General features: G+C 46.0%; 1 protein-coding gene across 7 annotated transcripts in view; it reads right to left on the bottom strand.

Annotated features, from left to right (window-relative positions):
* The window catches only part of FAM110B (family with sequence similarity 110 member B), a 144,601-nt gene that overhangs the window by 53,431 nt on the left and 77,536 nt on the right, over positions 1-13,634 (bottom strand). The window contains exons 1-2 of one of the 7 annotated variants that reach the window (XM_058699638.1): positions 12,561-12,746; positions 7,311-7,399 (exon numbers count right to left, since the gene is read on the bottom strand). The exons of 4 other annotated variants lie outside the window; for them this stretch is intronic. The gene's annotated coding sequence lies outside the window, so the exon portion shown is untranslated. Of the gene's footprint in view, positions 1-7,310; positions 7,400-12,560; positions 12,747-13,634 lie in introns of those variants that run through there. 2 more of the 7 variants (XM_058699639.1, XM_058699634.1) reach the window with 2 other exon arrangements.

Genomic DNA, 13,634 nt, shown 5'->3' with positions numbered 1-13,634 from the left:
TTCCTGTTTTTTTTTTTTTTTTTTTAAGGAAAAGATGAATGGATTAACACACAGGCAGAACACGAAGCCGGGGTGAGTGTGAACAGTAGGCATGGCTGTGCTCATTCCTCATTTTTCATGAGCGCTGATGTATGTCTTTTGAGGCGGCACCTCCCCCAAATTGCAAATTAAGGCTATTATTGAACTTGGGGCCAAGCACAAATAATTGAGCTTTTGAATGCTGAATCTGAGTCCCTAGGGAACACAGACTTTGAGCTAAGGAACAGAACTGTATCTAAACTAAATTTTGTAAACAAAACCCTATTTAAATGCAGTTGAGGAGTCCAGATTTAAAGAGCCTTTTGATAAAGCTAATTATGCGTTCACTGCTCCCTCGTTTGAGTAGCTTAAAGTTGAAGCTCAAGTTCTTACCATAACATTCAACTGTAACTCGCTACAAACAACTCAACTTTTCCTTTTTTTTTTTTCCCCTTTCTTTTTCCTGACTTCATTTTCTCCTTCCTTTTCCCGCATTTAGACTGTGTCTTTGTCTTTCAGCGAAGTGATGCACCCGGTCCCGTTAACCCCTCCTGCTGCCATGTCTTGTGTCTGCAAGAGGATGCTGCTACCAGAACTTGTAAAAGACAGAGGTCTGAGACCTACAGTGACTTTCCTTTATAAGCAGAGGAAACCCTTGGGTCCTATTCAAGTCCACAAACTATTCTCGATCGTCTACAGTTTGCTAGATTCTGTGCTGGATTCTAAGGCCCGGGGTTCAAACATAATTCCTACCCTCCGATTGCTTATATAATCCGCCAGCAAGAAGCGGAGGAAACGTAACCGTAACACAAATCAGGTAACGGTAAGTACGCCGTATGTATGCAGAGACTGAAGAAAGTACACGACAGAGACACTCATGGTCCTAAGGGACTAGGAGTGCTTGTAATGTGAGTTCTGAAATAACAACGATTTAGGAAAGAGCAAAGTCTTCACGCAGGAGGGGAAACTTGACCCGGACCTCACAAATCACGGGGGGATTCTGATCGGGTTTCTACTTGTGTTTCTGGCCGTCAGTGGGTCTGTTTTACCTTCCAGTGGAGATGCTGTGGTTTCCTCTCGACTGTGTTTTCCCTAAGTCTATTTAGATGTCACTCTATCATGGACATTTCAGAACCGACAACGGCTCTCCAATCTGTGCTGTTGAGCGAAACTGTGATTTTCCTGAAGGGCTTCCAGCATTGATAAATGACTTCATTTCCCTTCAGGAAGCTCGTCAGTCCACAGAAGCATACCGAGGCTGCAGGACATCCTAAAGTCTTCTCTAAGATTTCAGCCCCGCCCGTGCCCCTTCAGGGCAGGTGGCGATGGATGCCCGCCGTGGCTCAGACGCCACCGTTGAGAGCCTGTGTTCTTTACAGTAAGAGAAAATTGTTAAAGAAACTTACCATATCATTTGAGAATCATACAAATGCTTACACCAAAGGATGACTGCGAGACTGTGCCTGTAAATGTACATGGTATATACTAAATTGTGAAGAAACTTGGTGAATGAATGAGTGGTAGAAAGTCTTGGATTTTGCTCAACAAAAGCTTTTTTCTTTTTTTTTTTTTCTTTTTTAAGGAACAGGTAACTTTTGAGATGGGCCTCCAAGGAACTCCTCGACTCCGAGAGTGAGGCGCTGATAAGGAATTGTGGGGAGGAAGACGCACACAAACTCTGCTGAGCCAGGTGTGAAGGGCGCACAAGAAGAGGAATAGATCCTGACTTTGGGTAAGTGTGGAGAGGCCAGCCGAGAGGTGGCTTTCGCTGCAAGGCTCTGGACTTTAAATTTGATCGATGGGTACCTGGGAGAAAACAGGGTTTTGGAGCAGGGAAGGAACAAGATGAAAACAGTGTTGGCAAAAAAATGTTCTGCCTGCTAAATGGACTGGTCTGACAGCAGAGACCAGAGGGCAGGCTGACTGATATAATAAGGCGAAGTCAGTAACAGAGCTGTCTGGTGTTGAAGGGACGGGGTCTGACGTCTAATGCATGAAGAAAAGCCGGTCAGGCTTGGCCTCCCTGGACACGGATGGTAAAGAGCCAGCAGTGCCTCAATGGGGCTTCCTTCCAGAGGAAGTTCCTTCCAGTGACCGTTGTGGTGGAAACTGCATGTCTTTGAGGATGATGCTGAGCTGAGCTCGGCTTTTCACGTTGTCTTCTAGAGTCAGACCCACCAGACCCAAGTAAAAGCAAGAGATCAATTTCAAGACAGTGACAGACCAGTGCTATGGGAAGCTATGAGAGCAGGTACGTCCAAACACCATCCAAAGGCCATGTGCAGACGCCAACTTTCTCCTAGGGGTCTTAGTCTGTTCCGGATGCTACAACAAAATGCCACGGACCGGGTGGCTTATAAACAATAAGCATTTCTTTCTCACAGGTCTGCGGGCTGGAAGTCCAAGATCGAGGTGCCAGCGTGGTTAGTCCTGGGGAAGGCCCTCTTCTGGGTGTGTCCTCACATGGCAGAAAGGGCAAGGGATCTCTCTGGAGCCTCTCTTACCAAGGTACCTTCCCATCCCGAGGGCTCCACTCTCATGACCTAAGTACCTCCCAAAGGCCTCAGCTTCTAGTACGATCACATTGGGCATTAGGATTCCAACATATGAATGGGGTGGGGGACACACTGAGACCACAGCACTAGGCTCTGGAAGAGAGTGACCAGTTTGGAGAGGATACTCCAATGCTCACTAGTCACGTGGTCCTGATAAGCCTCCACCTCTCTGAACTTTGCATAGTCAGGATGCTTGGACACTTCCTCAGTCCACACCTCATGGTGGAGCAGAAACTCAACAGGCTGGAGAATAAAAAGTGAAGGACTTGATAGGCCAGCTTTTTACTTGCCACAACTCTGTATGTGTCCTCCTCTCTCTAATGGGTGTTTTCTTACAGCCCCTTTCTCTCATCACTTGACTTTCTGGTCTCATCCCTTCTCTAAATGAAGACCACCCATAGTTTCTAGGGAGTGGTTCCAACATTCCACAAGATATCCATGTTGTCTTGTGACCTTCCGTTCCACTTTCCCACTGTCCAATTATCCTCAACTATGTTTCCCATTCCATTTATGACCCTAGCATTATAAAGAAATCAATGGGTATGAAAAGTCTAGTAAGGGATTGATAGAAGAGCCTGGGGGTAGACTTGGGATTTTATACCCAGTGCATCTTATCACACGGTTGCCCTTTCAGGAAGTTTTAACCCCTTCAGTTCTTGCATCCTCATCCACACGATGAAGATTCTTAAAGCCTTCTCTGCAGGGCAAGTAAGCGGATGAGGCACAGGATGCCTCCAGCACAGCACTCCCCAGGTAGGCCTTCCACGGACCATGGGCTTAGCTCTTCTTCTAATCTTTGTCGAAAACCAGTGACTAAGGGCGCCTGGGTGGCTCAGTCAGTTAAGCATCTGACTCTTCGGCTCAGGCCATGATCTCACAGTTTGTGAGTTCAAGCCCTGCATCAGGCAGACCATGTGGAACCTGCTTGGGATTCTCTCTCTCCCTCTCTCTCTGTCCCTCCCCCACTTTCTCTCTCTCTCTCTCAAAATAAATAAATACACTTAAAAAAAAAGAAAAGCAGTGACTACATCGACAGTGAACTGATGTATACTGTAATAGTCACTAGTAATTAACAACAACAAAAAACCATGGGCACACAGTAACTTACAGAAGTTCTTCCCTTTGATTAAAAAAGAGCATTTCAAATATGCCAAATAACTGGTAATTTCACAATTTAAATTGCCATCAGTAGTGGCCTCTTGAATTTCATAATAAATACGCGTTAAATCCTCAAAAACAGAATTCTACTTTCCGTCTGAGTATAGGACTATTTTGTTTTAGAGAGGAGAATATCCCTACGTCTAACTTCACAGAAGCCTATATGATTTTTGTGAAGGAGAATAAGACAAGTAAAATCCCAGCTACTTTTTCCCAGAGGATGCCCCTCCTCTTCCTCTGCTTTTTTAAAAAGCACCAAGCAAGGTCAAAGCCTGACTCCACTGGGCTGCACGGCGGGTCTCATTACCGCCGCTGGCTTCCCTGGCTCCTGGGGAGACCTTGCTCAAGGTCAGCTGAGCCGGCTTTGGGAGAGCCACACCTGCCTGTACCGGTGGAACTTGAGCTCTGAGTCATTTGCTTGGCAAAGAGCTGATCTGGGAAAAGGCAAAAAGTCAGAGATGCTGGCGTGAAAGGTGGATGAGTCACGGACAAGGAACAAATCTTTCGTTAGGGAGGACCAGCGTTATTAGGAGACACTAAAATGGAGAAACAGCGGTTTGGGGAAAACTAGCCCGGATTTTTGGTCAGGAGCATTTAACACACACAAAAAGCAGGCAAAGGTTGCTTTTGCTCCCGGCAATGTCTCAAGTACCCAGCACTCACGCTACGAAGGAACAAAAATCTGTGCCAGAGAAGTTTTGGAAAAGGAAGCTTTCCAGGCGAAACCGCCTTTATCAGTTGCTTAAGTTTGATTCCAATAATAAGAAACTAAAACACTGTAACTTATTTCCTCAAATTGTAATCACACGGATAATGCATAGAAACCGTTTGTTTCTTTCACGGCGACTTACATAAACATTATACAGGGGGTTTCATATTCTAGACTGAAAAAACTCAAAAGTTTAACCAAGAGAACGCTGCAAGGTCATTTTATGCCTTTCTTTTCTTTTTTAGTTTCCTTGAGTAAGGAACCATGTTTTAAAAAGACACACCTTGTACTCTTTTTTTTTTTTTTTTTTTTTTTTAACGTTTATTTATTTTTGAGACAGAGAGAGACAGAGCATGAGCAGGGGAGGGTCAGAGAGAGAGGGAGACACAGAATCTGAAACAGGCTCCAGGCTCTGAGCTGTCAGCACAGAGCCTGACGCAGGGCTCGAACTCACGGACCGTGAGATCATGACCTGAGCTGAAGTCGGCCACTTAACCGACTGAGCCACCCAGGTGCCCCCACACCTTGTACTCTTAAAAACAACGTAATCTTAAATGCACGTCTTGAGTGATAGTGAAAAACACGAATGACAAGATTAGTACCTAGGTCTCCATAGGGTTACCTATCTCTATTTCAAGAACGCAGAAACAAAACAAAGTTTTAATACACTTCAAATGCAAAAACCACCCCAAACAGTTGAAAACATTTGGGTGGCGAGGCAAAAACTATGCTTTTCAACAACGATCTTTTAGAGCCCTTTTGAAGTAAATGTTTCCATCTTATTTATGGGAAAACCAGCAGAGAAACAACTGAAATCGGCTTGTGTACAATTAACTGACTTAGACACAGGGCCAAGAGTTAGTGTCTCCAACCCAGGCGACATCGCATTAATGAGTCAACGTGGCTGGATCCTTTCTCATCTCTCCCATGCAGGACCTCAGCTAAATGAGAATATTGACAAATATCGACAAACTCAAGACGGCTGTGCCTGGGACAGTAACTGCCTGTCTTCTCCGGAAGCTGTCTGGGAGGGAGAAAGGACGTTCCTTCACCTCTTGCATGCCTCTACGGAACCAGGCACTCCCACAGCTATGTCCTTGGCCTTCTCCAAACCCCTACTAGCTTGCTGTTATCTTAGCTGGCATGTGGGCAACTGAGGCTCAGAGAAGTAAAGTCCGTTCGCAGGGTTGGTAAGCAGTGGAGCTGAGTTCACACTCGTGTCTACTCAACCCCTCAGTGTTTTCCTGGCTACCAGGGTCGCAAATTCACCTGCTCTCAGGAGCGAGCCCCCCCCCCGGGCATTAACATCGCACGGCGGTGTCTGAAAAAGCACGGGAGCTGGGAATCATAAAAGGGACCCACAGGCCCATTTGTGGGGGGCCTGCTTTTAGCACCTGTCCCAGAAAACCCCCTCCCTTGTGGGCACATCGGGATGGGTGGGCTCCTCGAATGAGGCCGAGTGGAGAACACGGGCCCTGCTGGAGGCACTCCCTCTTAAATCCTGTGTGCAGGGGCAGTTTTGCAATCTCAGACCGGGGGATGGAGGGCGTGGAGTTCCTTCCAGCCAACAGGAGCCTAGGGCTTTCCTCTCAGCACTTCTTATATCCGGGATAAGAAGATAAGGTAATATGGTGATGGATTTCAGGGCATATCACTGGGGGGCACTGTTGGCTTTTTCTGTAATGCCTCTCTCTCCACAGATGGCAGAATTCCACCTGGCACAGGCCGGTTCTTACCTGTCAGCCTAAATTAGATTCTGAAGTTCCTGGACAGTGGTAACATCTACCCAACAATGTCATGCATAATGCAGGAATAATAAACTACAGAATGCATGAAATACTATACGGGCAATGGCCCGATTCATATGGATGCTGGAAAAGAGGCTTGAGGAAGGCTGTCGATCAAATCGGAGCTTGTGGCCACTTGGGAATATGGCGCTGAGGTTAAGACTGTGCTCTCGTGACGTCTGTGCCTTACCACTGCTTAAGTGACTGCAGACATCAGTTAACTGGAGAGCTGTCTCTCAACTTCCTAAACATTTCCAATGTCCTCGTTTGGTGATATCGAACTCTCAGCCCCTCTGGAAAAGGGAGGAACCATCTGGACCCTGACCACTGTTCATCCATGTCCTTGCTTCCTTCGGGGGAAAATGGGTCTGGTTCTAGGTTGTTTCCGGGCTCTCCATCAGCTCTGGAGACCAGGAAGGAATCCTGGGGTGGTGTGGACGCGGGACGAGATGCCCAGCAGTCTCTTCATGAAGCACGCACATTTCCATAGCTGTTGGCTATCTGCCAACACTTGCCCCCGGCCTTCTCAGTCTGTCCCCTGGCTGGCCATTAGGTTCTGGCCTCTTGACATGGCCTCCTTTGGGAGCCATCCGGCAAAACTCTCTCTCCCCAAAACTCCCAGGGCACTTAATGCTGGCCCTACACCATTCGGCCTGTCAGAAAACACCATTTCATTCCCCGACCATAGACAGTGTACTTTTCATTAAAGTACAAAGATGTTCGCTTGTTAATGTCGCCTTCAAACCCACGCAGTGACGCGTAGCTGGTCACTGATTATTGGTAAATACAACACGGCCTTTGAAAAAACCATCACTACTAAGCAAATACATAGAAGACATATCATGGAATTCCTTGGAAAAGCAAAAGTAAATCAAGGTTACTGTTACTTTTAGTCCTGGTAGAGACCTCCAAGACAGGAACTCCTTTTTTTTTTCTTTGTCTTTTTTCTTTTTTGGTCAGACAGCAAAATATCTGAAACCTCAGCCTCTCAGCCTCTTTGTCTTAATGTAATAATGTCACAGGTTTTCAGAGCGAATCAATACCTTCTGCTCAGAACGGGTCCAAATCAAGCAATGTACTTACTTGAAAGAGGAATGAGTATTTTATGGACGGTAGGCAGAAGTCACAGGGAATCCTTTCTACCTTAAGCTACTCTCTGCAGCATGTAATATCTGAAAATAGAGAAAAAACTGCTATTGCTTTTTTATTTGACAGAAATAGGCAGGCTACTAGATATATATAGCAATGGAAAATGATGGTTCTTTTAAAAATGGGCGCATGCATTAAAAAAAAAAAAAAACAGATAACAAACAGGTAGGTACACCAAAATGTGTTAGTTCTCACACACTTCACTTAGAGGCGAAGGGTTTTTTGCTCACCTCAGCTACGCTTTTAAGGAGACATTTAACCACGGGCGGCAATTATATAGAAGAATCTGCACGCTGAGTTGTGAGAAGTCACATAAATAAAGGCTGACAGGACGTCATCTCATTTCTGGAACTGCTGCCCTGCACATCCCGAGTCTGAGTCTACCCAAGGTCTGGCAGGGTGTTCGCATGTCAAATGGCCTCAGGGCCATCTGGTAGCCCACCCCCCCCCCCCCCCCCTCAGAACGGGAAACAGGCCCGCTCAGGTAAGGGGCTTCACAAAAACCACTCGGCTGGCTGGGGCAGAGCTCCAGGAGTACCCCTACCTGCACTGTCAAGCCCCCATGATAGTATTCATTCATTCATTATTCATTCATTCATTCTCAAGTACTGGCAGAGCACTTTCTATGAACCAAGTTCTATTCTAGGCTCTGTGGGTGAAGGGAAAAATGTCTGACCTCAGCGTCTACATTCCAGTGAGGGGAGACTAAATTCTCAGAAATGTCCCGCTACCATGGCGGCTGGAGACATCTGAAGGCAGCAGGGGAGCTAGCCAGGGGTCTACTGGGGGAGGCACATTCCAGGCAGAGGGGGCAGCCAGGGCCCTGAGGCACAAGGAGCCCAGGAGGCTGCTAGGACTGGAGCAGGGGACATGCGGGGACCCAAAAGTAGTGGCTAAGTCTGTGGCAATGGACGAACCAACCAGTGGAAAGCAGGTGTCAGAGAAGCTGATGAAGCACAGAACTTTTGGGATACCTACTTAACAGGTGGGCAGAAAAGAAGGAGCCTGGAAAGAAACAATTCAAGACAGGAGAAAAATGGAAGGGGGCTGTTTCCCAGAGGCCAGCAGGCCAGCTCCCAGCTGCTGCCTCTGGTGGTCCGCTGTGAAGGAGAATACGTCCAACACAGAGAGTAGCGGTAGAGCGAAGGCAGACGGAAGTCAAGGCTGCGATACGACAGATGTGAAAACGTGGATACGGAGGCCCGACTAGAGCAAAACACTGCAGAATTCTGACTGCGGGTCCCGAATATCGGAAATGCAGGACCCGTATCCACGCAGACGGTTCACTGGTGGAAGATCTAATGCAAACTTGTCCTTAAAGTGGACCTTCCCCCCACATTTGGCACGATTTAAAAGACGCCTAAATTCGATGAAATGTATAAGGAAAGGAAAGCAGAAGGCCTTCATCATAGTAAGGCCAAAGGCAAGTGTTATCATCCACGCTCCAACTTTACAAGCCTGTCTTTAGTGAGCATCGACAAAATGACTCCCACAAAAGAGTCAACAGGCCTCTAAGAGCAAAAGATTATTCCTGGCAAGGCACACGGTTGCAAAAATCATCACTGAATTGCTCGGGAGTACAACAGTAATGAAGGTATTTTGAGATTCCTTGAAGATGGATTTTTAAATTACGAGGTACATTTAAATTACTGGATGCCTCAAAAAAGTCTTTTTTAAGTCCCATGTTATGTAAATCTACTAAAACATAAATACTTCTGTGCAACAATCCAGGGTGCATTCTGCAAAGGTGTAGAAGGGAAAAAAAAAGCGACGGTTTATCTTCAGGACGTTCATTACAGATCACAAATAGGACCACATAATAAAACTGAAAGTCAATATAAGCTACGGAACAGCCCTGTGGCCCACGCCGACTCCTACAAGACATTAGCTCTGGTGGATGTGGTGCAAAGTGAGTGGCAATCAGAAAGTTCTGGATGGGGGGCCGGGCGTTACCATCTCTCTTCTCCTGAAGCCTTCCCTCCCTGCCCTTTCTCCTTGGGATCACCAAGCTAAACGTCTCAGTTCTCCTCTTATCCCCTATTATTATTTATTTCACGGTCTCTCCTCTACCACAGAGCTGTGTCTTCTATCCTTGTCTCATGAATGCTTAGCGCAGAACCTGGCACTTGGTAGGTGCACATAATCACAGAGTAAAATAATAAAAAAAAATGAAATACACTTAAATGAGAGCCCCGTGTCTCTTCAAATATTTTTCCAACCCAGGCAAATCTGGGGGGGGGGGGGGGGTCAATCCTGAGATATTAATCACTTGCCAAGGACAGATGTCCCTTGTTTTTTGCCATCACAGATGCCCAAGCATCTGGCCAGAAAGCCACCTCAAGGTGCCATACCACAACCCTCACGTCCAAGACCATGTACGACACCTTGCTCTTTCTTTTCTGCAATTATTTTCAGGCTGCGATCAGCCCAGGGGCTTTGTGGCACATCCTATTCTACGTGGAATGACTTTTTGTTTTTAAACTCACTGCCATTTTTTTCGGCTATGATTACGAACCCCTAGGAGAAAAAGTCAGGAAGTAGCCCTTGATGTTTTAATTTAAAAAATTATACATTTTATATTCTAGTTCATGCTAACGGACTTATTTTTGTTTTGTTTTTGTTTTTTCTTAAATTTTTTTTTAACGTTTTATTTATTTTTGGGACAGAGAGAGACAGAGCATGAACGGGGGAGGGTCAGAGAGAGAGGGAGACACAGAATCGGAAGCAGGCTCCAGGCTCTGAGCCATCAGCCCAGAGCCCGACGTGGGGCTCGAACTCACGGACCGTGAGATCGTGACCTGAGCTGAAGTCGGCCGCTTAACCGACTGAGCCACCCAGGCGCCCCTAACGGACTTATTTTTGATTGGTCAGAAATGCCGTTCTCTCAGCAGTAAAGAGCCACAGAATTACAAGGATGGGCAGAACAAAATTTTAAAGTGTCTAAGAAACTTATTTTTACTTTCTCATTTCAGAACTACATAAAGAATCCTCTGAGCGTAGTAAAAACAGGTCGTAATTGATCTGAAGGTAAAAGTGTAGGTTTTGGTACTCTAAGAAAAGATGGCTGGCATTTTGTTTAGTGCTATTTGAAAAATGCCCCTTTAGTATATGTTAAAAGGCCCTTTGGGATATCATAGTACCTTACACAATATCCGTGCACATTTATAGTTACATCACATTTTTAAGAAGTTCCTTCTAGACACAGAAAGTCTTTTAAGATCCAGCCCTTGAGAATCAACGTCCTTTACAACTATTTCCCACAGCTTCCCAAATGCTAAGTGGGGCTGTGCTCAAAAGGGAGGTTTACAATGGTTATGCAGGACAACAATAATTTACTCTTCAGGCAGCTTCCTTCTTGGAAATTCTGTAAGACTAAGGTGATTAAGGAGGGGTTTCGGGAGATTAGCAGAAGGAGAAGGAGGACAGGCAGTTATGGAGCCGCATCAATTTATTCTTGTGCAGACGAGTGTCCACGCCCAACTGTCAAATGCAGGTTATTTTCCACACCTGCAGCAGGAAGCATGTCAGGCAAAGGATGGAGGGCTGTAACTGGAGAGAGGGGTCAGGCCGTGTGAAGGACAGCACGATCACCGTAACCAACTGCGCTCCCGCCACGGCGACGCAACCTTCTGAAGTCAGAACCAGGCGTGGCTGGGGTCAGGGGAGTCCAAACAGGAAGTCAGAGCTCTCGGGAGGGCGACCCTTCCCACATTCATCCCGTCACATGTGCTATCTTAAAACCAAAACGCTGCCACTGCCTGTAGTCACAGAGAGCCTTACAACGAGTGACTGCCAAACTTTGTTATTTATAGATGACGCTGCATTACCATAAATGACCCCCTTTCTTGATATATTCTTTATTTTTTTTTCTTAAAACTGTGATTTGGGAGAAATGTCACATTAGACAATTTATTACAACCTCCGGATAGACTAGGGAGGGGATCCGGGCGGTGGGGAGTGAAGCACAGTTAGTATTCTGAAGTTTTCCTCTGCCTAAGAATTTACAGAAGCCCTTCCAACCAGATCGTAGCTTTCAGTCAAAGCAGTCATTTTAACAAAATACTTAAATGGCACTGTTTGGCTTTTCAGGAGCAGGGCAATAATTCCTGACAGCCTTCAGATATCAGCAGGGCTCTCCACTGACAGCAGACCAGACGCATGGTGGCAGCCAGCCAGCCGTGTGACTGGTGAGTCAATACACAAGTTTCTCTGGTCTCCACAGTCGGCGACGGTAAGGACATCAATTGTTAAGTTTGAGGACCAGATGATAACAAGGGGTTCTTCTGAATCAAACAGCTCTATGGCGAAGGTACGCTGAGAAACAAAAACTCACGCTGCGTTTGTCTGGGTTTCTTGAAGCGCAGCCTTGGCCATTTAGGTATTTTTCCTCCAGACTATACCACCTTTATTACACAATTTAAGATTAGTTAGGGTTTGATTTGGAAAACAGTCCAGGCGACCAGGCATAGAAATTTTCAAACGTCGTCAGACCTCAAAGTGGTCAGAACCCCACCTTTCTGTGATTTCATTTCAACTCCGAAAGCAACGTAACATCCCTGTGAAACAAAAGCCCCGAGTGAAAAATTCTCTCTTTGGCACAGCTGAATACGCACCTCTACATTATTTTTGGCACAATGGGATATGCTAATATTCTCCATATTAAAAAGGCTTAATGGGAACTACAAACGGTGAAACAAAGAAAGCCATCCAAAATGAAGGCTGCACACATCTTTGAAGAAACAATAGCACATTACTTCTGCGCCGACACCGGGAGAATCGCTCCCCCGTCCTCATCAAAGTGTGTTTCACTGAACTCTCCTCGATTGCTCATCATTCATGAGAGTCTGGACTCCATGCAAACAAAGTCACCCGGCTACTGAAACGCACCTCCAAAGCCACCTAAATTGAGGCAACATCGGACTTTCCAAAACAGGAGAGAACCAATAAGAATCATCCCCCGCTACCTGCACTCTTGAATCCAGGTAAAAACAATATTTCTTCGTGAACAGGGGAGCTGTTTACCAGCCAAGCCTTCTCCAGGAGAACACATTACAGTCTGGGAAAGCTGGAGCACGCGTGATATTAACAAAAGCAAGATCAAATTAAACGGAGGACATGACGAACGCACTTCATTTCACGCATGGCCCTGTTTTTTCCTGCGAGATAAAGCCTCAAAGTAATTACCATGAACTGAAACTTCTTCAGTGATCTCCGGGAGCCGGCAGCCGGTGCCTCCGATGAACTACAACAAAGACAGACACCTTCTCTCCGGTGCCTTCCTCCTCCTTTACTGTCAGCAGCCAAGCACCTCCGCCGTCGCAAGAACACAGTAGAGTATCTCTGTATCTGTGTCTCCAATGCAGCATAAAGAGTACTGTGGAAACCTATCAAACTGGCGAGCAGCAGGGCGAGCAACCAATGAGGAGAGGCTCATGCAGAATCCAGCACATGCTCTCTGAGGCGCAGGCTGTCACCAGCGCTTAGCAGGCTGCTAATCTAATTATAGCTAGTTTGCTAGCACAGAGCTCTTGGAGCAAAAGCACAGAGGCAAATTGCATTTTAATAAATTAAAACCCCACAGACAAAAATCATCTTGATTTCCCGTCATTTTGAAGATGGATGCATCACCTCGTAAACGAGAAGTGTTTCTTACAAGCGCATGCCTGTGTTCTCTCCAGTCTGGAGAAACAAAGAGTGGTGAAATCGATGTGCCGTGCCACCAGCTTCCTTCAACTTCACAGAAGCCAGCAGGGAGAAATAATAAAATCGATACCGTGAGGATATTAAAATCCAAGTCCTCTAAAATCTGCGCCTCACTTTATTTACCCTGCGTTAGCAATCTGCCACTCATTTGTCCCAAAGTGCTAATTAATCTCTCGATATCATTGGAAATACCACGCACGTTTGTGTCCATCGGGGAAAAGGGCTACTCAAGGTGTCAAAAGTCATAATCTTGATTCTGCTGATGAATAATAATTCAGAGTTACAGGGGATGGAAAAGGGTTATCAGAAGTCATTATAAAAGCAAAAATTAAATACATTTGCCCACCTCACGGTTTAACGGTAGAATCAGTTCTAGAAGCCAAATCCTGTCAGGGATGGTTTGATGCAAACCTAAAGGGCATGCATCTAAGTGGCAAACTGGCTGGGTTTAAGTTCTGGATCAGCTATTTCCTACCTTTGTGACTGGGCAAGGGACTGGATTTCTCTGTGTCTCAGAGGCAATAATGCGAGACACCTTGCAGGATTATTGTCAAT

The sequence above is a fragment of the Neofelis nebulosa genome, chromosome 14 (assembly GCF_028018385.1).
Source record: "Neofelis nebulosa isolate mNeoNeb1 chromosome 14, mNeoNeb1.pri, whole genome shotgun sequence".
In the NCBI taxonomy this organism is placed as follows: Eukaryota; Metazoa; Chordata; class Mammalia; order Carnivora; family Felidae; genus Neofelis; species Neofelis nebulosa.
The sequence above is the reverse complement of the archived record's forward strand: the minus strand, read 5'-3'. Positions and strand labels throughout refer to the sequence as shown.